Here is a 25,803-nt window from a genome sequence, read left to right as displayed (position 1 = left end):
GGAAACCAATCCTGATCCCATATTGTGAGAGAGTAATCTGGCCACAACATGGAATCCACTGTAGCAGCTCCATGGTCCATTTAGGTGCAGATTGAAGAGTTGAAAAAGTTTGGTGTTACTTACCAAGAAACATTTTTTGAAGTTCGAAATTTATAGAAAGTTTAAAATAGAGGAGAGCTATGATCTGCAGAGATAAGTACAAGATTTATATTCCCAAGATGGAGCCTCTGTGGACTCCAATGCACTTACAGTGTACCTTTCTCCAGAACATCAAAAAAGCCACTGTACAAAGGGTTATAAATACAAGGTTTTGAGTATAGACTTCTAATGACCTTGAAATGTTCATCCAATTATGTGTAAACATGTATTAAAGACTAATTGAAAGGAGAAGAGACAAGGAATGTTTAAAAGTAAAGGAGGCATACGCTTTTCCATTAGCCATTCAGTTCAGAAGGGTCCTACATTTTCCTACAATCCAACATACAATCCAACATAAATGTTCATGCAAAAAAAAGGATATTTATTTATATTCAGCAAAAAGAGAGATGGCATTCTGAGAACGTATGTCTTTACTGCAGTGACTCTGGACATTAAGCGATTAATTGTCCAAACAAATTAAAGAGACACTTGCCATGAGTCATTCTAAAGTGTTTATTAAAAAACTCCATTAACCAGTCTGTCTAACTATTAATTCAAGAAAAACATGCGTATATATTCTCTACCATCTCGTTTCATCATTCCTAACCCACTCATCCCTGAGAGCTGTACAATTCCTTGTTCTTCTATGTTGGACTCTGAAACCTGGGAAAGCTAATGAACATAGAATTTGCTTACAGCAATGATAAATAACCAAGAAATAAAGCTGGAACTATTGATATGGAGACTGAATGAATGAATGAAATACTATAGCGCACAATGCGAACTGAATCGCCTCTAGGACTGTTGATAGTTCACCTTCATCTACAGAGCCAATTTCCCATGAAACTCTTCCTATTGAACTTTAAATATAGCCCAACCTTTAAAAGAGACTTTCAGCTGAATAAATCACCCAAATGTCCTATCATTCTGGGAAACCCTTGGTTTTCTACTCCAAATCCCTTCATCGGCTGTGGTAGAGGGACTATGTAACTTTTGCTTCTGATCATTGTAAATAGTTCTTCAATTGACTTCTTCTTTGATCAATGAATCACAAATGGACACTAATTTTATATTTCAAGATGAAATATACCTGCTCATTCTCTAATAAATAGCAGCCTTTCCAAAAAGAATAAATATCCATGGTGCAAAACTGTAATTTTTTTCCCTTCTCAGTGTCTGAAACGAAACACATTTTTTTTAAGTGCAGATGTAACATGCCAGCCCACTTGCTCAGTATTGCAGCCTGTTCTTACAAGTCTGTAACATTTTCCCATCTTCTGTCTCCTTAAAAATAAATGTATTGTTTTTTACAATGTGTTTGCTTTCACTCTGATACTTTGTGGCCTATTTGGATAAAGGCTTCAAAGGTAGGTTGCAAATCTGCACAATTTTTTTTCTTTTACATTTTAAACAAACAGACTAACATATTTCCAAATGCAATATGCCTACTCATTCCCTAAGAAATTGCATCCTTTCTAAAAGTGCCTAATAGCTACGTTGCAAAACTACAAAATGTTTTCCTTTTTTTGTCTCTCAATCAAGGCACAATGTTTTTATTTCCAGATGCAATATGCACTCTCAGCCACTCAACAACTGTAGCTTGTTGATGCAAGCTTAATATCTGTGGTGCAAATCTGTTACACTTTTCAATCCTGGGTCTTCTAATAAATGTGTTCATTTTTTGTTTTCAGATGCAATATACTTGCTCTTTTCTTCCGAAGCTGTGGTCTACCCAATACAGGAATCAAATGTGTGCTACAAATTTGTGATTTTTTTTCTCTTAAATTCTATATGAATAGATACTATGTTTTTATTTCCAGATGTAATGTAACCACTCAGTTGTTCAGAAATTGCAGCCTGTCCATTTCAAATATCATATCTGTGATGCAAATCTGTAACATTTTTTCATTTTCAGTCTCCAAAACAAGATACTGTTTTTTTTTTACTCCAGATGCAATGTGCATGCTCACCCACTCAGAAATTTCAGCTTGGCCTAATATCCATGATGCAAAACTATACAATGTTTGCCTCATCAATCCCTGAATCAAGACACCAAAGCTACAACCAGATAAGTGGGCAGGGATGGCTGCTAGCAAGAATCTGCAGGTGGGATACATACAAGCTGCATGCCCACAGTGGGGTTGATTTACTAAAAGCATATAGACTGTGCACTTTGCAAGTACACGTGCACTCATTTTCCCCAGAGCTTAGTGAACGTGGTGTAGCCTAACTTTGCAAAGAATACTTAATCAAGTGCAAGGAATATATATATATAAAAAAACAGCATGTTTGCTTGCACATTATTGGATCATGGAAATCAGTGGAGCTTTACTACATTCACTAAGCTCTGAGAAAAAATTGTGAAACTGCACTTTCAAAGCACACAGTCTATTTACCTAATACATCAACCTCACAATTTGTGAACAGCAGTGGCTATCAGTAGTAGCTGTCACGTTTCTACTTTGTAGAAATCAATACAGGCATACCCCACTTTTGAGTATGCAATGGGGTTTATTTACTAAAGCTGGAAAGTGCAAAATCAGGCTCACTTCTGCATAGAAACCAATGAGCTTGCTGGGTTTTATTACCAAAGCTTAATTGAACAATCTGGGGTTAGAAGCTCATTGGTTTCTATGTAGAAGGGACCCTGATTTTGCACTTTCCAGCTTTAGTAATTAAACCCTATTGTGTACTTAAAACTGGGGCATGCCTGTAGTCAGGACCACCACTGTTCATTCACATGTAACTTCTCCTCCAAGCGATTACATGCAAAGAGAGGTTCCAACTGACCCTGGGTGCTGGTCACAGCTAATCAATTTGTTTGCATATGCCCTTAGCACTGGGTGCAGCTGCATCCAGGGGCAATGTTTGGCCACTTCTGAATGCAGAAAACTATCTACCCCTGGTCGCTCATGTGAATGCAATCTAAATTTAAATGTACAGATTTCCAGATGTAATATTTCCAATCAGAAATTGCAGTCTGTCCATACAGGCCTAATATTTGTGATGCAAATCAGTAAAAATGTTTCTTCAGTCTTCTATTGAATATATATATATTTTTTATTTCCAATTGTCCCCCCTCTCCCTCAGAAACTGTGGTCAATCCAACAAAGGCTTCAAAGGTATACTACAAATTAGTGATTTTATTTTTCTTTTACATTTTAAACAAATGCACATTTTATATTTTCCAGATGCAATATGTCTGCACATTTCCTAAGAATATGAGGCCTTCCAAAAAAAGTTTACTAGCTGTGTTGCTAAACGCTAATATATTTCCCTCTTTGGTCTCTGAATCAAGACTAATTTTTTTATTTCCAGTTAGCATTTATGCTTAATCACTCAAAAATTACAGCCTGCCAATGCATGCTTAATGTCTGTGCTTTCTCTCTCTCTCTAACTAAGGAGATAGGGATAGTGGTGACATTATTAACCAAAAATGGCCAGTGCTCATATTTTCACAGTGATGTCATTGCTATCACTGCCCTCATGATGTCAGTGGCTCCTAGGGAGGCTGCAGGTGCAAGAACCCATGGCTTCCAGTGACAGCAAGAAACTTATATAGAAAGCAGTAGAAAAGCTATTTTTATATATAAATGAATAAATAAAGTCGCGCTATGGACAAACAAATCTCCGCTGTGATAGGAATATGTGGTAAAATTAAAAGAAGGAAAAGAAATATGCTGGGTTAGAGCTGCCTGTGCCTGAAGCCCTCACTTCCTTGTTGGGGAGGAGAGGGAAATGAAATGTGAAATAAAAAAGGTATGGCGCTAAACCCTATCAGTGATAAAATAAATTAACTTATCAAGCCCTAGTGTTTGTTTTTTATATATAAAAAAGGGGAGAGGAAAGAAAAAACTGTTAGTGCTACCGTGCAAAGATATCCTAAAGCAATTTTGTCCAAAGCAAACTATGTGTAGATAATGTGTAAATAATGTGAAATCAACATTCACATTTCATTATAATAAAACAACAAATGAGTGTTAATTGTCCTGTGCGTATCAAGTTATTAAAAACATTCATTAAATGTGCAAAAAGGTGAAATTGTTATTAGTATTCGATGATATATTAGTTGAAAACAGATTGTGCAAACATGTGCAAGAAATTGTGCAAAAAGACAACTACAGATCAGAGCAACCAAGGATCAGAAATCATTCAACCAAAAAACCGCATAAAGGCGTTAAATGTGCAGATCAACAATGTTTTCAACCAATAATCGCATGAAGACGCTTCTGAGTCCAATATAAGTCCAAAATTAATATTTGGCTTGATAGTGCTGCCTCTTCGGATTATTGTTGTAATGATTACAAAAAATCAATGGGGGGTATTTGATTCACTTGTGCAAATAGTGTGGACTTTCACTTAGAAAACTTCATCCCCGGTGCGCCACTCTGTGCTATGGTATATAAATGCTCTCACCAGAGTTAATGCCCTCGTGGGGCTAGATGAACCTTCACAATGTAAGCCACTGTGTCGCTCTCTGGCTGCTGCAGGTGCACTGGGTGAAGCTTCGTTGTTCCGTCCGTGTAATATCCGACGTCGGATATTACACGGACGGAACAACGAAGCTTCACCCAGTGCACCTGCAGCAGCCAGAGAGCGACACAGTGGCTTACATTGTGAAGGTTCATCTAGCCCCACGAGGGCATTAACTCTGGTGAGAGCATTTATATACCATAGCACAGAGTGGCGCACCGGGGATGAAGTTTTCTAAGTGAAAGTCCACACTATTTGCACAAGTGAATCAAATACCCCCCATTGATTTTTTGTAATCATTACAACAATAATCCGAAGAGGCAGCACTATCAAGCCAAATATTAATTTTGGACTTATATTGGACTCAGAAGCGTCTTCATGCGATTATTGGTTGAAAACATTGTTGATCTGCACATTTAACGCCTTTATGCGGTTTTTTGGTTGAATGATTTCTGATCCTTGGTTGCTCTGATCTGTAGTTGTCTTTTTGCACAATTTCTTGCACATGTTTGCACAATCTGTTTTCAACTAATATATCATCGAATACTAATAACAATTTCACCTTTTTGCACATTTAATGAATGTTTTTAATAACTTGATACGCACAGGACAATTAACACTCATTTGTTGTTTTATTATAATGAAATGTGAATGTTGATTTCACATTATTTACACATTATCTACACATAGTTTGCTTTGGACAAAATTGCTTTAGGATATCTTTGCACGGTAGCACTAACAGTTTTTTCTTTCCTCTCCCCTTTTTTATATATAAAAAACAAACACTAGGGCTTGATAAGTTAATTTATTTTATCACTGATAGGGTTTAGCGCCATACCTTTTTTATTTCACTATTTTTATATATGTTTGGCTTTGGCAAACAGGGGCCAGACAGGCAAAGTTCAGGTGTTCACCAAAACACAAACAGCCAAAGCTGAATTCATGATTAAACCCGCTCATCTCTTATTTCTCAGATAAATATAAGAGGGGGGTCAGGGAGGCAATTAGAACTAGTGGAACATGCTTTACCTTAATGCAGGGAATGCATTAAGACAATAATATCCTGCCTTTAGAAACACTTTAATTTCAAGGGGGTTCACATTTAGGATCTGGAATTTACCAGTAACTGGTAATGTTCACTGCATCTGCATCAAATCAAACCTGGGAATGTTTCGCTCATTCCTGCCTTTTAATAATTGTTCTTTCATTTGATTTGTCATACACTGTAGCACATGTAAACTCTTTGTACCCTTCTTGTACTTTGTTTTGTACTAAAAATGTTAAATAAACATTTACTATTACAAAAATAACTTCCTGGCAGTATCAAGATTCCCCCTGTTTTTCATTTCTCAATATTGTCCCTTTTAGCAAAAATCCTTTTTCTGGGATAATGTTTTCACCCCATTCACTTGTTGATGTACAAGGCAATGAAGAATTTATGGTTAAGAAAATTACAATATTGGGTTTATTGGAGATATTGGATCAGAAGATTTGGAACAGGAAGAATATGTTCATGCTCATAGGCTAACAAGAGAATTTTGTCAGATATTTCCTCACACATTAGACCCTAAGACATCAAAGAAAAATTCTGGATTGAAGTTGGCACTTTCAGAATCCAGATCCGAACCCAAGGTCTCTATTGTGCCTGGAAGTGGAAGTGGAACTTCCTACTGAGCCACCTGAAGCTCTGAATAGTACCCTGACTGGTCTCTTGATCAGTCTTCACTGATACCCAGTTGTCTTCTGAATTCTGAATCTCTAGCTCCTCCTATGAGCTTCCTATTTAAACCATGCACCTACACTTCCTGTTTGCCAGATTATCGTGCTTATGCCAGTTATTTGCTCTTTGTTGCTACTGCAAAAATGCATTCTTGAAATCTTTAGCTACTGAATTTGGCTTGAACACTTATGCTGCTACTACTGCTTATACTAGACTGAGCCTTATCCCACACTGTGACAATCTGAATGTATGAACAAAATTACTGCAGTGTGACAAAGATGTGAGAATCACATGGCTTGATGAGCAGAATTACAAATCACTTATATGTATGCCAATTGTGTATGCAGTTGTTTGCCAGGAGGTTTGCTTAAAGCTGTACCTGGAATGATTCTCTGTTGGAAGCATCTTGTTCAGGTAATAGATGTTTGAAATTAAACCTGCAAATCACTTATTGATTTTCCCATATAACTATGGATAAGGAAAACTGTGCCCAATTAGATACTACCAAGCTTTGAAGAAGGAAGAGAGTTTAAAATGAGAATGTATTGGGCTTAAATATATACAACTTGGGAATTACTCAGATTTATACTCCAACCTCCCTCGCCATCTCTAGAGTATGTCCCAGCATTATTGTTTTTGTTCTATAGTCAGAAGCAGCTTTTATTTTCCCTGTGACATCATCATCAGGCTTGTAAACTTGTCAAGTGGTAGCTGCTGGGTAGACAACTTCTTTTGACATAAGTCTGCCCCCAGAACTACATCTCCCAAAATGCCTTTTCTTACACACAGTGAGCAGACAGATTCCTGGGAGTCAAGGCAGCAGAATTTATTGTAAGCACAGGGAATGGGACAGAGAGGGGTCAGGAATAGGTGGAGTTCCGTAGTTCAGAAGCTAAGGCTAAAAATGCTGCTTGGGATTTCAGCTAAGCAAATCTGTTGTCTGCTCAAGCAGGAAGTTAGAAACACACCTGATTACTGACAGATCAACAGCTAATTTGTATTGCAGAGATGTACCAAATCATTTTTTTTTTACATTTTGCCCTGAAATACAGTTTAAATCATCTAAATGTAATAATATTGATTGTTTTATTAGCCATCACTGATTACATAAAAAATGCATTTAAATATAAAAAAAATGTGCACTTGTATAATTAACACTCCTCTGCATACATTCCCCAGCAAAATGCATAATACACTCACTGAATTTCTCAACACATTTTAAATTTTTTCACTTACTACATTTATGAAGTGGAATTATGATGCCTCCTATTGACTGTAAAATACAGTAATACTACATTAATATTTTGAATTTAATTATGCCTTATAAATTAAATTAGGATGCATATGTAACTAAGAACCATTCATCCAAGTATTTACCTTGGATATAAATTAAAAAAAAAACATGGGAAAGTCTATCACAAAATCCTATTACAGGGTATTTCAGTCCAAAGAGCTGAATATAAATTCTATAGCCAAAGCTATCAACCCCTATATATCTTACACGGTCCATTGGATGATGCTTAAAAAATAAAATGATGTCAAAGAGGGTATGACACGTTGAACTCAAAGCCTAAATCATTTTTACTTTCCAGCATCTGTTGTGAGGATGGAGTAAACTTCACTGAGATCCTTTTAAGATGTTCACACAATAAATTATTATTATTATTTGGCTTGCTATATGAAGCTTTATTTTAAATACTGTACAGTTTTACTAAATTATAAATATATAATATATAGCCACTTAAATGCCTCCTAATGCAAGCACATTTTTTCAAAAGTATTGGTTTTGCTGTCTATGTGAATTCAGTGTAAGCTGTAGTAGATACCATATGTATTTAAGACATTGGTTTTATACAGATGTGCAGTATTTTAAGCTTAATTATATATGTTTAAAATACCTATTGTGTGTAACAATAACACTAAATGTATTGATCATAGTATCTAAAATGCAACATGACATGTTTTTTTAACATTCTTTAAAATATTTTTGTTGCCTTTTGAAAACATGGAAAATTACAGGATTGCACAGATTCGCTTTTAGCATTTCGTAAGTTTCAGAAGTTGCAAAAAAGACACCTTTTTTTTTTTTTTTTTTTTTACGAACGCCATGAATTTTTTACCATAATATTATGAGTTTTTTTTTCTTATAACATCATATTTGCAATTTTTCTACTCTATGTTTCTCTCTGCTTAATTTAGGGAAAAACTTCAAAGATTCAGCTGACATCTTTGAAGCATCATATGGAAAGTGAATGGCCCTTTTTACAAAGGCTTGAATCTGGATCTAACGATGCTTAAAAAGCAAATGACCCTTTCACTGCTCTTTACACAAAAAGGGTCAGCCACTGTTTTGCATTTACCACACAGCTAACTTTGAAAATTGTCCATATGCTGCAAAATATTCTGTTTTAATGAGTCCAGTGATTGTTAGCCTGCTGTTTAGTATTTTACTGGAAAAAATTCTATGCAAGTCAATTTGAAATGAATAACAGTGCACCATCAAAATCAAATCATACCTTTTCAATAAATATTATATTAACACATTTATATTTTTGTCAACTGTGTGTTGAGGACATGGAGGGTGATACACTGGTGAAAGCAGGGCTGGCAAAGGAAATGATTTCAGGTTCTATATGTACACTTCTGTTATACATAGCTTTGTACTCTGTCTTGACATAAGTAGCTACGTGCCATTGACCTTTATTTTTCAGTCTATAAAGGTTGAGGCCACACAGCATAGTTGCTGTTATAGCAAACTGTACTTAAACTTTGTGTCTGATCAACTTAAGTGTATTGGATTTGAAAACAGTTAGTCAATTGTTTCTGGTCCCTAGGTGGTGGTTTATGGTAATGTTTGCATCAATACTAACAAAAGCCATACTGCAGTACAAAGTACATCAAGGAAATGAAAGACAAGGCTGCCTGTTGTCAGCTCTGTCTACAATAAAAGCAGGATTTAGAGCTAGGGCAGAGATCGTTAGAGAACCACAAAATGAATGAACCACAGAAATCATAGGGCTGATGGTTCACATCAATGGTTTGGGGACTGACTAATAGGCAAGGTTGCATGTAGGCCAGAAGACATACAACCTAGCCTCGCATGACCATACAAAAAGGTCATAGAAAAAAAAAACAAGTTCCATACTGTTCAATTAGTAAATATAATTAAACCTAATGTAAACATTATATATATATATATATATATATATATATATATATAGTTTGTGTATATGTATGTGTACAATGAGGGGAAAAAAGTATTTATTCGTGTGCATACTGCAGTAGCAAAATCACACTATTTTTTACAATATTATTAAATGATATTCCAAAAAGAAAAACAAAGGTTAAAATGGTGTTTAAGTAAGAAGCTTCAAATCGTCTTTGGTCTTCAATCATATAAAGAGTGTGGAAAAAACCCACAAGAGCATTCTAGAAACAGAGCAATTATTATTAAAGAATGGGTAGGATATTTTGTAACCTCAGTCTGGACAGCTTTATCATGTATAATTTTAAAAGCACAATTAAAGGGACTAAATGCTGCAATAATATGACAAATTCATACAATGGCATCTATTAATGTAAGAATGTAGTTATCCTTTATTTGAAGCCTAACCTCTGGATACCTGCTGTGCTGCTAGATGCTAGAATGTCAGAGAATAAAGTGAAAGCATATCTCATCATGGGGTAAATTGCCTGTTGAAAAGAAATGTACTTAGTTTCTCATTTGAATGCTGCTTTCTAAAAAAAAAAAAAAAAAAAAAAAATAGGAAGGATTGTTATCAATGTGAGGACTAATCTTTTCTGACCAACATAAAAGAAAGGAAAAACAGGTTCATCTGAACAAAGGCATCAATCCAAAGGAAAGGTGGACCAATATATCTACCATTATGTCTTATATGCCCATTTTGCTCTATTCAAGGATTTTAAAATTATGAACAATGTAGAAAAGGACGCCTTTAAAATTTAGAAAAAATATAAGCAAGTTAAGCAACACCACATAAAAAACTATAAATGGAAAAAAAAAACACTAATAGTAAAATATTTTTCTTTTAATATTTTCTATTGCTTTTTTTCAGAAATCTCAAACAACAGCAATTGGACATTTACCGTTAAGTTACTGAAAGCATATAAATATCCATGCACCATATCTATGTATATCAGTAAAAACGTATCAAAGCATGCTATATATGTCCTTAATAATAAAACACTATATATATATATATATATATATATATATATATATATATATATATATAATAACACATGCACATTTGTAATTTTCTAAATGTATTTGACCTACCTGATGTTGCACTTTTTAGTATCCTTAGGGCCTTTTAATTATCATTGCTGAATATTTTCAAAAATCTCCAATTTAGTTGAGTTAAAAATTATGTACACAGGATATTATGCATACATACACTGACTACAGGTTATATACTGACAAATAGCATGTCAGTAGATTATTCCATTTTTGATTTCATATTGTAACAACAAAAATTCTTTATAAAATAATTAAAATAGCTGATTCTTAAGATTGTAAATTAGGTTTGTAGATTGCCATTTCAATAAGTTAGTGAGCAAATAGTTAAAAATGTAAAAAAATATATATATAAAGACACTGAGAAATTTGTAGTAAAAAATAAGTAAATGTAAACTGAAAAATTAAAAACAACTATCTGGTTTTACACATAACCCTGAAAAAAAATTGCATCTCCAAAAGATGCAAAGATATAAAAGCATTATCTGCAATTATTGTCCAGTTCTCTGTTTATTTCTTAGGCATTCTTATCCTGACCTGTATATAAAATTCATAGTTTCAGAAGTGACATGTGCAAGCCTTGGACAACTGGGGATAAGGCATATTTCCTGACCTTGTAACTATAGCAACCACTTGGTGATTGGGAGCAGCAAGCGGGCTATCTCTCTTTTACTGCTGAATTCTACTATATGAGATTGTATTCTTTGTTTGTCATTTTGCCTTTATTTACATGCAAACATAAATGTCAGGCTTAAAAAAAATGGTTCAAACTGTCCAAATGCCATGGTGAAAATGGTGTATAATTATAGATATTAATTAATGACATATTTAGTAAATAAAACAATTTTTGTTACATACACATTTAAAATAATGATATTTATTTATTATCAATATTAGAGACATTCATTTTGCCCATCAATGTGTATGTATATTTATTTATCCTTGGTGATTTTGCATACCTTAATTGAAAACCTGATTGTGTAAAACATATATATATATATATATATATATATATATATATATATAGTATTTTGTTTAAAAAAGGAGAAGCCTGACAAAAAGGCAAATTAGAACAGGGAGTATAGATATGTATTAATTTCTCCTGTATCAATATTACAGTGCCCTCATTCCTTGACAATTTATTTGACTAGCAGTGATCTGCATACTATTTAGATGGCCTCTGCTGCACAGAGAAAATGAGAAATTCAGCATTTAAAATGACAGTCATCACTGCAGCCTATTCAATAAAAAGTCAGTGCTGTGATGATTATGTATTTGCTTAGCAATTTATTCATTTTGGAAAGAAACAATGAACCCATGTACTGTTCTGCCATCTCTTTATTAGGAAAGGGCTACCTCTGTAGGTCACAGTTGTCATTACGGACAGAGAAGTTTAACGATGACCTGCACAGCAGGCTTTTTTATGTGCTTCTTGTGATATAGTTTATTCATAGAGATGTTCATTTTTTTCCTCCTAAAAAATAATCATGAAAAAAACGAACCATGAAAAATTGCATAAAATGTAAATGTTTACTTACTAAATAATGTAAATGGTGAAGGAAGAATAACTGCTTGACATTTTGATGTGTATTATATTTGTTACTGTCATTTTAAAGGTGCTGAATATTAAAAAATATTATAAAAATGTAACTACCGTAGATATATGACATTATATTTGTGAGTTAATGACATTGTTACATGTTATGCCTTCATCATTAGCTTATAGTAAAACTATGTAGATAATAATAATAATAATATTATTAATAATACTAATATTAACCTCCTCGCGCCCGCCCTATTGCCGAATGACGGCAGTAGAGCAGGCGCCTTCGTCCGGGTTGCCGTCCCTGGACGGCGTGATGTTTACTTCCGCAATGCGCGCCGCCGCGAGCGCGCATCGCGGAAGTTCTGTGTTCGCCGTGTCCCCCGGGGACAGGCAAACACAGATCGCTGTAAACGGCCAATCACAGCGGCCGTTTACAGCGTGATCGGCGTATCCAATGGGAGATGATCTCATATGTTTACATATGAGATCATCTCTCAGCGCCGCTCTCCTTCCTCGCACAGACAGTGCGAGAGGGGAGAGATGAACGGCTGCAGCGGCAGCCGTTCTGCCTGTGAAAGAAAAAAAAGTAAAAAAATAAAATAAAGTGCCATCCTCCCCTAGCAGTGCCATCCTCCCCTAGCAGTGCCATCCACCCCCAGCAGTGCCATCCGCCCCAGTGCCATCCGCCCCAGTGCCATCCACCCCAGTGCCACCTGCCCCAGTGCCATCCACCCCAGTGCTACCTGCCCCCAGTGCCATCCACCCCAGTGCTACCTGCCCCCAGTGCCATCCACCCCAGTGCTACCTGCCCCCAGTGCCATCCACCCCAGTGCTACCTGCCCCCAGTGCCATCCACCCCAGTGCTACCTGCCCCCAGTGCCATCCACCCCAGTGCTACCTGCCCCCAGTGCCACCTGCCCCCAGTGCCACGTGTCGTCAGTGCCACGTGTCGTCAGTGCCACGTGTCAGTGCCACATAGTGCCATCTGTCATCAGTGCCATGTATCAGTGCCATTTGTCATCAGTGCCACCTGTCAGTGTCACGTGCCATCTGTTGTCAGTGTCACGTGTCATCAATGCCACTTATCAGTGCCATCTGTCATTAGTGTCACGCGTCATTGGTGCCACGTATTAGTGCCATCTGTCACCGGTGGCACGTATTAGTGCCACGTATTAGTGCCACGTGTCATCAGTGCCACGTATTAGTGCCACGTGCCATCAGTGCCACGTATTAGTGCCACGTGTCATCAGTGCCACGTATTAGTGCCACGTGTCATCAGTGCCACATATTAGTGTCATCTGTCATCAGTGCCACATATTAGTGCCATCTGTCATCAGTGCCACGTGTCATCAGTGCCACGTATAAGTGTCATCATTGCCACGTATCAGTGCCATCTGTCATCAGTGTCACGTGTCATTGTCCTGGTATTTCAAAAGTGTAATAAATAGTCAACAAGTTAGATGTGTAATTTATGCTTCTAGAACACGTGATGGCGCTCCCTGCATGTTGGGCCTCTCTATGTGGCCAGGCTGTGAAAAAGTCCCACACATGTGGTATTGTAATACTCAGGAGGAGTAGAAGAATTTTTTGGGGGGTGTCATTTGTGGTATACACATGCCGTGTGAGAGAAATAACCTATTACAATGACAATTTTGTGGAGAAAAATAAAAAAAATGAAAAATCTTCATTTTGCAAAGAATTGTGGGAAAAAAATGACAACATCAAAAAGCTCACCATGCCTCTTACTAAATACCTTGGAATGTCTACTTTCCAAAAAGGGGTCATTTGGGGGGTATTTGTACTTTTCTGACTTGTTCGGGTCACAAGAAGCGAGATAGGTCACCAGTACATCAGATGTGATCAATTTTGTGCGATTCGCACCACAGCTTGTAGACTCTCTAACTTTCACAAAGACCAAATAATATCCACTAATTTGGGTTATTTTTACCAAAGATATGTAGCAGTATAAATTGTGACCAAAATTTATGAAGAAAAATTAATAATTTGCATAATTTTGTCACAGAAACAAAGAAATATGCGTTTTTTTTCAAAATTTTCGGTCTTTTTTCATTTATAGCGCAAAAAATAAAAACCCCAGAGGTGATCAAATACCACCAAAAGAAATCTCTATTTGTGGGAAAAAAAGGACAAAAAATTCATTTGGGTACAGTGTTGCATGACTGAGTAATTGTCATTCAAATTGTGAGAGCACCGAAAGCTGAAAATTGGTCTGGGCAGAATGGTGTTTAAGTGCCCAGTAAGCAAGTGGTTAATAATAATAAAAATATTTTTTATTAATATTATTATTATTTATAATTAGCAATTAATTTTTTTTTTTAATCATCTTGGGGTCTATTTCTGTAAATGTTTACTGTATATGACAATGATGCACTAAAAACAAATGCCTCGCTCAATTGGGACCTGTGTTGGGCCAAACTGGTCTAATATAATATGCAATACTTCTATTTGAATGAATTTTCAGGATAGCATAGCACTAAAAAAGTAATAAATATTGTTTGGTTGCAAATAGAAGATGATTAGATGAGGGTTAAGGCTATGCGGGTGGGGGTGGGGGAGTAATTTTAGCTAGAGAATGGTCAGGAATAGAATAAAAAAAAATCCTTAGAGTAATGGGCATAGGAGACCATTTGCCATCTTCATCTGCTGATCATTGTTTCAGAGAGCTTCAAGATTTTAACTGAATAATCAAATTACCTGGTAGATGTGAGTAAATTAATATTTTTCTTCTAACTTAAAAATGTCACTGAAGTGTCAAATCGCCATATCGTGCACATTTATAGGAACATTGTGATATATGGGGCCACTCAAGGTTGAGCCCAGTTTGGTTTAGAAAATGGAATCTTTGAATGAATGGCCAACTTTGTCCAGGTTAGCTTGAACCTAAACACTTTCCACCACTTATCTTACTCCAACTTTCATTTTTTTTTTCATTTATCCCTTCTGTTTCTACTTTTTTAAACTAGTTCTTTATTTAAAGAAGACCTTTATTGAACCTTGGTATTAGGTGATAGGAGCAATAATAATAAATATTATAATGCTTTTAGCAACAGAAAGAAGAACGGAATGGGACTGTGTGTGAGGCAGGTCACTGAATGGATACCTTATTCAAATTATTTATAAATGTATTTATTAATAACAAATCACATTATAGAGAGTGTCAATCTGTAAATGCAGGACACAATATACTATGATACACTTGTATGAATATATAGTTATACAGAATAAGGTAAAACATAATACGCAGTACCGTTACATAAAAACACTCATCCATTCAAGAAAATTCAATGAACATAATCATTTGCTCAAGGTGAGCCAAACTTGTCTAGGCATCAGTTCGATGTAACTCAACACACTTTTCATGGCTCATGCCAATCATCTGGAGTAAAATGCTCTGAAATTAAATATATAATAATATCTGTAAATATAGGATATCCTTTAAACGGAGGACAATCTCTCAAAATAAAGGTGTGTAACTTACAATACGGCCCAATGGTGGCGCCCAATCTTAGGTCCAAGGGATGGCAGAGGACAAGGATGAGCATCACCCCCAGGGCTGAGGTGAGGAGTCCCATCCAGACCAGAGACAACAACCAGGTGAAGACCAGGCGACCATGTCACGACCATGTGAATCAGTATGAAGTCAATCAGTATCAGTATGAAGATGAAACCATGTGAAATAAATGTATTAATTAATGAGATACATCTATACACGTGAAGTGAGTGAAGTGATGAATGGTGGTGATTGCAGTGGTGGTATAAAGTGTATTGGCTAAAAAACTGCAACCAGAGAAAGTGTGTGAACATTAATCCACAAAAGATAATGCTTTTAGCGTTTGCTTGGCTGGGAAAGCAGCCCAGAATTTTGTGAGTCATCTGTTGGAATGTTGTGCTTCACATTGCACATGTACACATTTTCCTAATTTTTGGCATCAGTGCTGAGCAGGAATGGATTTTTATGCCATAAAGATGTAGGCTGTCTCTCCACTGATATTATTATTATTATTACACGATTTATATAGCGCAAACAGTTTACGCAGCGCTTTACAATGTATAAGGGGGGACAACACAATTACAGTACAATACAAAGGTACAGGAGGGTCCTGCTCGTAGAGCTTACATTCTAAAGGGAGGGGGTGGGGTTACAAAAGGTAATAGCTGCAGAGAATAATTTGATGGGGGTGGCTCGGGGACAGTTAGGTGGGTGTGGGATAGGCTTCCCTGAATAAATGAGTTTTCAGGGATCTCTTAAAGGTGGACAGGGTAGGGGCTGATCAGACAGACTGGGGCAGGGAGTTCCAGAGGATGGGAGGGGCTCTGGAGAAGTCTTGAAGGCGAGCATGAGAGGAGGTAACAAGGGAGCTAGAAAGCAGGAGGTCCTGGGAGGAGTGGAGGGGACAATTTGGGCGATATCTGCAGATGAGGTTGGTGTTGTAGTTGGGGGCGATATTGTGGATGGCTTTGTATGTTATGGTTAGCATTTTGAATTTTACACGGTGGGGTAGGGAAAGCCAGTGAAGGGATTGGCAGAGAGGGGCGGCAGTCACGGAATGATTAGTGTGGTGTACTAGTCTAGCAGCAACATTCATAATAGACTGAAGTGGGGATAGCCTGCCTAAGGGTAGGCCATTAAGGAGAGAGTTGCAGTAGTCAAGGCGAGAAATAATCAAGGAGAGAATGAGTTGCTTTGTGGTGTCATTAGTCAGGAAGGGTCGAATTCTGGAGATGTTGCAGAGGTGAAGGTGGCAGGATTTAGCTAGTGATTGTATATGGGGTCTGAAGATGAGGTCAGAGTCAAGGATTACACCCAGGACCCTGGCATGTGTGGAGGGACCAAAGTTTGTGTTGTTGATATTAATGGTGAAGTCACGGGGGGGGGATTGTGAATTAGGAAATATAACAAGCTCAGTTTTAGAAAGACCGAGTTTGAGGAAGTGGTGTGACATCCATATTGATATGTCATTCAGTAAGTTGGAGATCTGTGAGGAGATTGAGGGGGTGAGTTGAGGAATGGAGAGATAGATCTGGGTGTCTTTGGCCAGGGAAGAGGTATAGAGTGAGAATAGGAGGGGCCCAAGGACATAACCTTGGGGTACCCCAACAGAAAGAGGAAGGGGAGCGGAGGAGATGGAGTTGTAAGTGACACTGAAAGTGTGCTGAGATAGGTAGGAGGAAAACCAGGATAAAGCAGAATAGCGGAGGCCAAGGGAGCGTAATTTGCTGAGGAGGAGCAGTTAATCAACTGTTTTAAAGGCAGCAGAGAGGTCTAAAAGTATGAGTATCGAGGAGTGCCCATTGGTTTTAGCAGTTAGTAGGTCATTGTGGAGTTTTAGTATGGCAGTTTCAATGGAATGTTGTGGCCGGAAGCCAGACTGTAGGGGGCTGAGAAGGTTGTTGTCCATGAGGTAGCAACTCATTTGGTCATGGAAAAGGCGTTTGATGAGCTTGGAGGCAAATGGGAGCTGGGAGATGGGTCTTAAGTTGTTCAAACAGGTGGGGTCTAGTGAGGGTTTTTTGAGTATGGGGGTAACCAGTGCATGTTTGAGCAGGGAAGGAAAGGTGTCGGAGGAGAGGGAGAGGTTGAAGATGTGGGTTAGGGAGTTGAGGATAGAGTGGGAAGGTGGTAGCAGTAATTGTGAGGGGACAGGGTCCAGGGAACAGGTAGTGAGGTGGGCCATGGAGAGGAGTTTATTTACTTTATCTTTGGTAACTGGGCAAAAAGAGAAGAGTATTGAGTGTGGTGTTGGACCTGTTGTGTTGGGTAGGGGAGGGAGTTGAATGCTGGATATCTCCTTGCGAATTGTGTCAATTTTGCTATTGAAATGGTTGGCAATCTGTTGAGCGGTAAGCAAGTTGGTGGATGGAAGCAGTGGGGGGTGAAGTAAGGAATTAACGGTAGAAAAGAGTTGACAAGGTTTGGATGAGAGGGTTTTGATGAGAGTGTTGTAATAGGTTTGTTTAGCAATGTGGAGGCAGGAGTTGTATTTGAGAAGGGCATATTTGTAGAGGGTAAAGTCTTGCAGGCACTTAGATTTACGCCATGCTCGCTCAAGAGCACGGCTGTGTCTCTTGAGACTTCTGGTGTCGTCTGTTTGCCAGGGTTGTGGCAGACGGAGCCTTGTTCTGTGTGTAGAAAGAGGAGCAAGTACGTCTAGGGAGGATGACAGCGTGTTGTTGTAGATGGAAGTGGTTAGGTCTGGGCAGGACAGGGGTGCGATTTTCTCATAAAGGTAGCAGAGTGAAGAAGGGAAGGGTTTAGGTTGTGAAGGTTTCTGCAGGTAGTGGTTTGTAAGTTGGCAGCATGGGATGTAGGAGACAAGGAGAGAGTGAAACAGATAAGGTTGTGATCAGAGAGAGGAAAGGGTGTGTTAGAGAGATTGCAGGGGGTGAAGCGATGGGAGAATACGAGGTCGAGAGTGTTACCGTTGAAGTGAGTGGTGGTTTGTGGCCATTGTGTTAGGTTAAAAGAGGAGGTTAGGTTGAGTAGTTTAGAAGTGGTAGCGGTATTAACATTGATTGGGATGTTAAAGTCACCTAGGATGATGGCAGGTACTTCAGATGAGAGAAAATAGGGTAGCCATGCAGAGAAGTCATCCAGAAAGCGTGACACTGGTCCAGGAGGTCGATAAATAACTGCGACCCTCAGACAAACTGAAGAGAAAAGACGAATGCAGTGCATTTCGAAAGAGCAGGGGGAAAGAGAGGGAGGTGTGGGAAGTACCTGAAAGGTGCATTGTGGGGAGAGGAGAAGTCCGACACCACCTCCTTTTCGTCCACTGGGTCTGAGGGAGTGAGTCCAAAGAAGGCCTCTGTGGGACAGGGCATCTGGAGAGGTGTATCAGTGTAAGTTCTTAGGATACCACATAGCAAAGATCAGCACTGGCACTGTGTGCATGCTTAGGAATTTACTGATGCACAAGTAGATTGCTTTGCCCTCTTCCAGGATCAGAAACTGCTATCTACCTAAAAAGGGAGAGTAAGGATATCGCTGCAATAAATGGGAAACAGGGATCTTAATGATCAGGGCTACAAGATTGATGAGATTTTTGGGAGGTATTTATATTTTTAAAATTTAATAGATTAGATACGGTTCTGCTTTAATGATAACCCATGCTTTCCTCATATATTTTGTAAATGTAGTTACGGACTTTAGGTCATGCAAAGGTATATTCTTAATACAGTGGTTTGGCCTGGTGATGTGTTTATATCTTACAGCATTGCTGAAAAAAAATTAAGCATGTATCTGGCCCAGCTATAAAGTTTAATGGGCATATGAAGCATGCACTTTAAGGCCTTTGCTGGCACTTCTGCTGCTCCAAATGTAAACTCTTGATTGAATTTCTCAATAATGAAGGGAACTCAGCATAGGACTTCAAAACAAGAAGACCCTTACAGATTATTTTTATTATCTGGTTAGCCCCTCTTCTATACACAAATACATCTATTGAAACTATATGAACACTTTATCCTCTGCTAAAGAACGTATGTAACTCACTTGTTGCCACATTGTACCGCAATGCAAAATGGTTTAACACTTTCAGCTCTTCTTCTCCTCCCATTTCCAATGTCTAAACTAAAGTCTTTCCTTGGTATTAAAAATGTTACATGTATATCTGCATAAACCAGTCAAAGCAGCAGAATTTCTCTTGATATTAGCCTCCTGCAATATTGTTTATGGTTAACAGTCACACTGGGACATGGAGAGGTAGCACTGTACACAATTGCATTGCTAGGCACTGACTACCTAACAATAGAAGTTTCTTAAATAGATTGAGCAAAGCAACAACCTCATCAGTACTACTGTTTTTTTATTGCCTAATCAGGGCAGGTGCTAGTCCACTCTTAATTGCATAACACAATATAGTCTGCAAAAATTCTCAGAGAGTACAGTACCTAGATGTGTTGTCTGGGTCTGGTGTCTTAATAAAAAAGACTGACTTTCTTTGGAGCTCACCTTTAATTTTGCTTTCAAAGAGAGAACAGTTTAAACTTTCCAGACTTTCTGTCACAATCAAGGTAGGGAGGCCGAGATGCTGAGAGGGCTCCCCTTGCGGCCGAGTGCAGTACAACCCTGAAGAAGACACAGGGATGCAGTGCCCACAGTAGCACAGGTTGCCAGGTAGCAGCAGTAGATGAAAGAGCTGAGAAGACCAGTCTCCGGGGGCAACTGTGCAAGGAAGTCCAATGGCAGGATCAAGGCCAGGCCGAGGGTCAAACACGGGAGATCAGTCCTGAGGTCAGAGCAACGGGTCCTGAGCTGGAGACCGGAGAGCAGGAGCCAAGCCAAGCCGAGGTCGGGTGCCGGGAGCAGACAAGGAATATCGGGTACAAGCCAGAGGTCGGAGCCAGGAGAACAACAGAAGCAGGTCAAACAAGCCGGGTCGGTAAACAGGAGATCAAACAGCAGGAATCACGGGCACAGGTACTCAGGAGAAGCTGACGATAATCCAGCGATGCGGCACTGTCAGGTGAACGTTTAAATAGGCACGGTGCCTGGGTTACGTCGTGTGCGCGCCATAGCGTTCGTACGCCTACGACGTGTAACGTTATACGTTCGTCCTACACCGCGTACTCGCACTCGATCAGACGCAGCATCGGGCGTTCATCTAGGAACCACATTGCGCCTCCGTGTGCGCTGACGCGCGTTAACACGATCGTACCTCGCGAGGTTACGCCTATTTCCCTGACAGTGCCTCCCCCCAAGGGGCAGCCTCCGGATGCCTAAACGAGCCCATTTTTCGGGATGAAGGCTACGAAACCTGTGTATGAGCCTAGGGGCGTGTACAAAACTTGCAGGTTCCCAAGAATTCTCTTCAGCAGAATACCCCTTCCACTTAATTAGAAATTGGATTGTCCTACCTCTCCGACGACAGTCAAGGATAGACTCGACTTCGAATTCAGTTCCGTCACCAACCTGAACCGGAGGCGGGGGCACTTCTTCTCTCCCTGAAAAAGGACTGAAGATGACACGTTTGAGAAGAGAGACATGAAACACAGGATGGATTCTGAAAGATTTAGGCAAAGCAAGTTCAAATGCTACAGGGTTAATTTCATGTTTAATCTCAAAAGGACCCAGGAATTTGGGTCCCAACTTCCGAGATGGACATGACAATTTCAGGTTCACTGCTTGAAGCCACACTTTGTCCCCTATCTTAAAGGTAGGGTTAATTCTCTTCCTCTTGTCATAATGTCTCTTGTACTCTTCCTGAGCCTTCTTCATGGTATCCTGGAGCATTTGATAATTTGCTTGGATGAGGTTTACTCTATCTTGAACTGCTGGGACAGTGGATTCAGGAATGGTATTGGGTAAAAATGAAGGATGGAACCCATAATTTGCCCAAAAGGGTGATTGGTTGGTAGAGGCGTGCACTGAGTTGTTATAAGCGAATTCCGCACAAGGTAGCAAGGAAACCCAATCATCCTGGGAAAAAGAACAGAAGCATCGTAGGTATTGTTCAAGCGTCTGGTTGGTTCTTTCCGTTTGACCGTTACTCTGTGGATGATAGGCCGAGGATAAACATATTCTAATTGGCAGCAACTTACAGAGCTCCTTCCAAAACCTGGAGGTAAACTGTACCCCTCTATCCGATACAATGCTGTCGGGCACACCATGTAATCGGACAATTTATTTTATAAAGATTTTTGCAGTATCCAAGGCAGAGGGGGTCCCTTTCATTGGCAAAAAGTGCGCCATTTTGGATAAACGGTCCACCACCACCAAGATGGTAGTATACTCTTCAGAGAGAGGTAACTCCACAATGAAATCCATGGAGATTTCTTTCCAAGGTTTTTCTGGGACTGGTAGTGGCCTTAGCAGGCCCCAGGATCTAGCGTTAGACCCCTTGTTACGTTGGCAGGTTGTACAGGAGTCAACGTACTTCTTACAGTCAGATCTTAGGGTAGGCCACCTAAGGACCGCTGCACAAGATCAATCGTCTTCCGGACTCCGAAGTGGCCGGCTAGTTGATGGTCGTGAAAGGTCTTTAATACGAGTAACCTGGCTTGCTGAGGAACAAAAATTTTATTCTGATGCCATAGAAGCCCTTCTTGGCTTCTCAGGGAAGAAACTTCTGTTTCCGTACACTGGCTAGAGGCCTGCACTATTGAAGCTCTTAGATCCGGTTGGATTAGTAGGAAATTTTGAGGAGACAAAATTGTACTGGGTGGGATTCTTTCTGGGGAATCTGGGAACATTCGGGACAAAGCATCTGCCTTGCCATTCTTTGATCCTGGGCGATAGGTTACATGGAAGTTGAACCTCGAGAAGAATAAAGCCCATCGGGCCTGTCGAGGTCTTAGACGTTTGGCCGTGCGGAGGTATTCTAAGTTTTTGTGATCAGTAAAAACCAGAATGGGGTGAGCGGCACCTTCCAGGAGATACCTCCACTCTTCGAGGGCGGTCTTGATCGCCAGAAGTTCCCGGTCCCCTACATCGTAGTTCTTTTCCGGGGAGCTCATCTTTCGTGAGAAAAAAGCTACGGGATGCAGTAATGCCTTGGGGCCTTGACGCTGGGATAGAATCACCCCTGTTGCCACCTCTGAGGCATCAACCTCCAGCACGTAGGGTAAGGCGGGATCTGGATGCTGCAGAATTGGTGCAGTAGTGAAGAGGGTCTTGAGCTGGTCAAAGGCGGACTGTGCTGCTGAGGACCAAAGGAACTTGGTATGCTGACGAGTGGTCTGAGTGATGGGTGCTACAATGGTGGAGAAGTTCCTTATGAATCTTCGGTAGAAGTTTGCGAACCCAATAAATCTCTGAACGCCCTTCTTGTCAGAAGGAGCGGGCCAGTCTAGGATAGATTTCACTTTTTGGGGGTCCATGGCAATTCCACCTGTGGTGATGATGAGTCCCAAGAATTGAATGGATTCCTTTTCAAAGTCGCACTTCTCGGCTTTAACGAATAATCCATGGGTCCTAAGAATGCATAATACTTTCCTAACATGTATTCTGTGGAGTTCCAGAGTGGTCGAAAAGATAAGAATGTCGTCAAGATAAGCGACAACAAAGTGGTCTAAGTACTCCCGGAAGATGTCGTTAATGAAGTGCTGGAAGGTTGCTGGGGCATTGCACAATCCGAAAGGCATGACTAAATATTCGAAATGCCCAAATCTTGTTCTGAATGCCGTCTTCCACTCGTGCCCCCTCCCGGATACGGACAAGGTTGTAGGCTCCACGTAGATCAAGTTTGGTGAAAATACGGGAAGTGTGGAATCTTTGGAAAAGTTTGGGGATGAGCGGAAGTGGGTAGCGGTTCTTAAGGGTGATATTATTTAATTCCCTGTAGTCCACACATGGTCTTAAAGTCTTGTCTTTTTTTTCTACAAAGAAGATGCCTGCACCGCCAGGGGATGAAGAGGGACGAATGAATCCCTTTGCCAGGTTCTCGTCTATATACTGTCTCAGGGCCCCAAGTTCAGTCTCAGAAAGAGGAAATATCCGGCCCAAGGGAATGGGAGCTCCTGGCAATAATTCGATGGGGCAGTCATAGGGACGATGTGGAGGTAAGATATCTGCCTTTTTCTTGTCTAACACATCTCTGAATTCCTGGTAAGCTGCTGGTATGTTAGGAGCTGGACTGGATATGGGTTGAACGGTCAAACAACTGGACAAGTCTCTAGATTCGGAATCCAGACAATATTGTTGGCAGTAGGCGGAAGTAAAGGATATTTCTTTCTTGAACCAATCAATCCGAGGGTTGTGTGCCTGCAGCCATGGGATTCCTAGGATGACGGGAAACATAGGAGAACACAGGACATCAAACTTAAGAAACCTCCGGTGACCCGAATCTGTGGTTGTTAGAATGGGTCTTGTTTCCCTGGTGACATGGCCAGAGCTAGGTAGGGAGCCATCGGCCAGACGGACAGTCAGTCTTTGTTTTTTGAGAAGAAGTGGGAGAGCAAGACTCTTGGCTAAGGTTAAATCCAAAAAACAGCTGCAGGCCCCAGAATCAAGTATTGCCTGTAAGCGAACTTCTTGACCTGCCACCATCAACGTGACAGGAAGGGTGATATGGGCCAAAGCGGGCTTCGTTACTTGGAGGTGAAATGGAGTACAGAGGATCGGTTTACTTGGTCTTGTGGGACAGTTGTTTATAAGGTGTCCTGACTCCCCACAATAGAAACAAAGGTGTGCCTGTCGGCGGTGAAGTCTTTCTTCAGTGGTTAAGGAGGGACGGAACAGGCCATTCGGAACAGAGGTTGCCATCGGGCAGACCGAAGGTGGAGCCTGGATAGGATAAAGAGTCCGAGCGCGTTCAGACTGGCGCTCCCGTAGACGCCTATCAAGCTGAATGGTAAGTCGGATAAGATCCTCAAGTGTTGGGGGAACCTCTAATCTGGCTAGCTCATCCTTGAGGACTTCAGACAACCCCATCCGGTATTGATATTTTAGAGCTGCCTTATTCCAGCCAGAATCTGTAGACCATGTACGGAACTCCACTGTATAGTCCTCCGCAGGCCGCTCACCCTGGCGAAGGGAGTACAAGGTTGCTTCGGCTGTAGCTGTCCGAAAGGGGTCATCATATAAGCGAGCCAAAGCTTGAAAAAACTGATCCAAAGTATTAATGAAAGAGCTGCGTTGCTCTAGTAGGCCGTGGGCCCACGTCTGGGGATCGTCCCTTAGTAGGGAAATGGTAAAACCCACTTTGGTTACTTCAGAAGCAAAAGTCTGAGGTTGCAGGGAGAAATATAAATAACATGAGTTTCTGAAGGATCTAAATTTTCTTCGGTCCCCATGAAAATACTCTGGTGCAGGGACTCGTGGCTCTGGAGGAGTTGTAATTATAGTGGTAGAACCTTGGCCGGAGGGGATGGGCGACTCAGGAGAGTGCTGCAGATGTTCCTTCAGCCGGAGATACTTCTCTTGGAGTCCCTCAATCGCTGGGGTAAGGGCCATAACTTCCTGTAGGATGGCCTCCATCGGGGAGTTACCTCTGTCGGCCTCTGACATGGCTGGATTATACTGTCACAATCAAGGTAGGGAGGCCGAGATGCTGAGAGGGCTCCCCTTGCGGCCGAGTGCAGTACAACCCTGAAGAAGACACAGGGATGCAGTGCCCATAGTAGCACAGGTTGCCAGGTAGCAGCAATAGATGAAAGAGCTGAGAAGACCAGTCTCCGGGGGCAACTGTGCAAGGAAGTCCAATGGCAGGATCAAGGCCAGGCCGAGGGTCAAACACGGGAGATCAGTCCTGAGGTCAGAGCAACGGGTCCTGAGCTGGAGACCGGAGAGCAGGAGCCAAGCCAAGCCGAGGTCGGGTGCCGGGAGCAGACAAGGAATATCGGGTACAAGCCAGAGGTCGGAGCCACGAGAACAACAGAAGCAGGTCAAACAAGCCGGGTCGGTAAACAGGAGATCAAACAGCAGGAATCACGGGCACAGGTACTCAGGAGAAGCTGACGATAATCCAGCGATGTGGCACTGTCAGGTGAACGTTTAAATAGGCACGGTGCCTGGGTTACGTCGTGTGCGCGCCATAGCGTTCGTACGCCTACGACGTGTAACGTTATGCGTTCGTCCCGCAGCATCGGGCGTTCGTCTAGGAACCACATTGCGCCTCCGTGTGCGCTGATGCGCGTTAACACGATCGTACCTCGCGAGGTTACGCCTATTTCCCTGACACTTTCCCTCCACATTGAAAGTCTAAAACC

The 25,803-nt window shown here is 40.4% G+C and overlaps 1 long non-coding RNA gene across 1 annotated transcript in view; it reads right to left on the bottom strand.

Annotated features, from left to right (window-relative positions):
- LOC143997328 (uncharacterized) overlaps positions 1 to 11,133 on the bottom strand; it is a 93,834-nt gene extending 82,701 nt beyond the window's left edge. The window contains exon 1 of the long non-coding RNA XR_013277673.1: positions 10,632 to 11,133. This is a non-coding gene — a long non-coding RNA (uncharacterized LOC143997328). The remainder of the gene's footprint in view (positions 1 to 10,631) is intronic.
- Between the last annotated feature and the right edge of the window lie 14,670 nt (positions 11,134 to 25,803).

This window comes from Lithobates pipiens, unplaced genomic scaffold (genome assembly GCF_037356315.1).
Source record: "Lithobates pipiens isolate NorthernLeopardFrog02 unplaced genomic scaffold, aLitPip1_a1.2 Scaffold_19, whole genome shotgun sequence".
Taxonomy (NCBI): Eukaryota; Metazoa; Chordata; class Amphibia; order Anura; family Ranidae; genus Lithobates; species Lithobates pipiens.
Note: the sequence above shows the minus strand (reverse complement) of the source record. Positions and strands in the feature narration are given on the sequence as shown.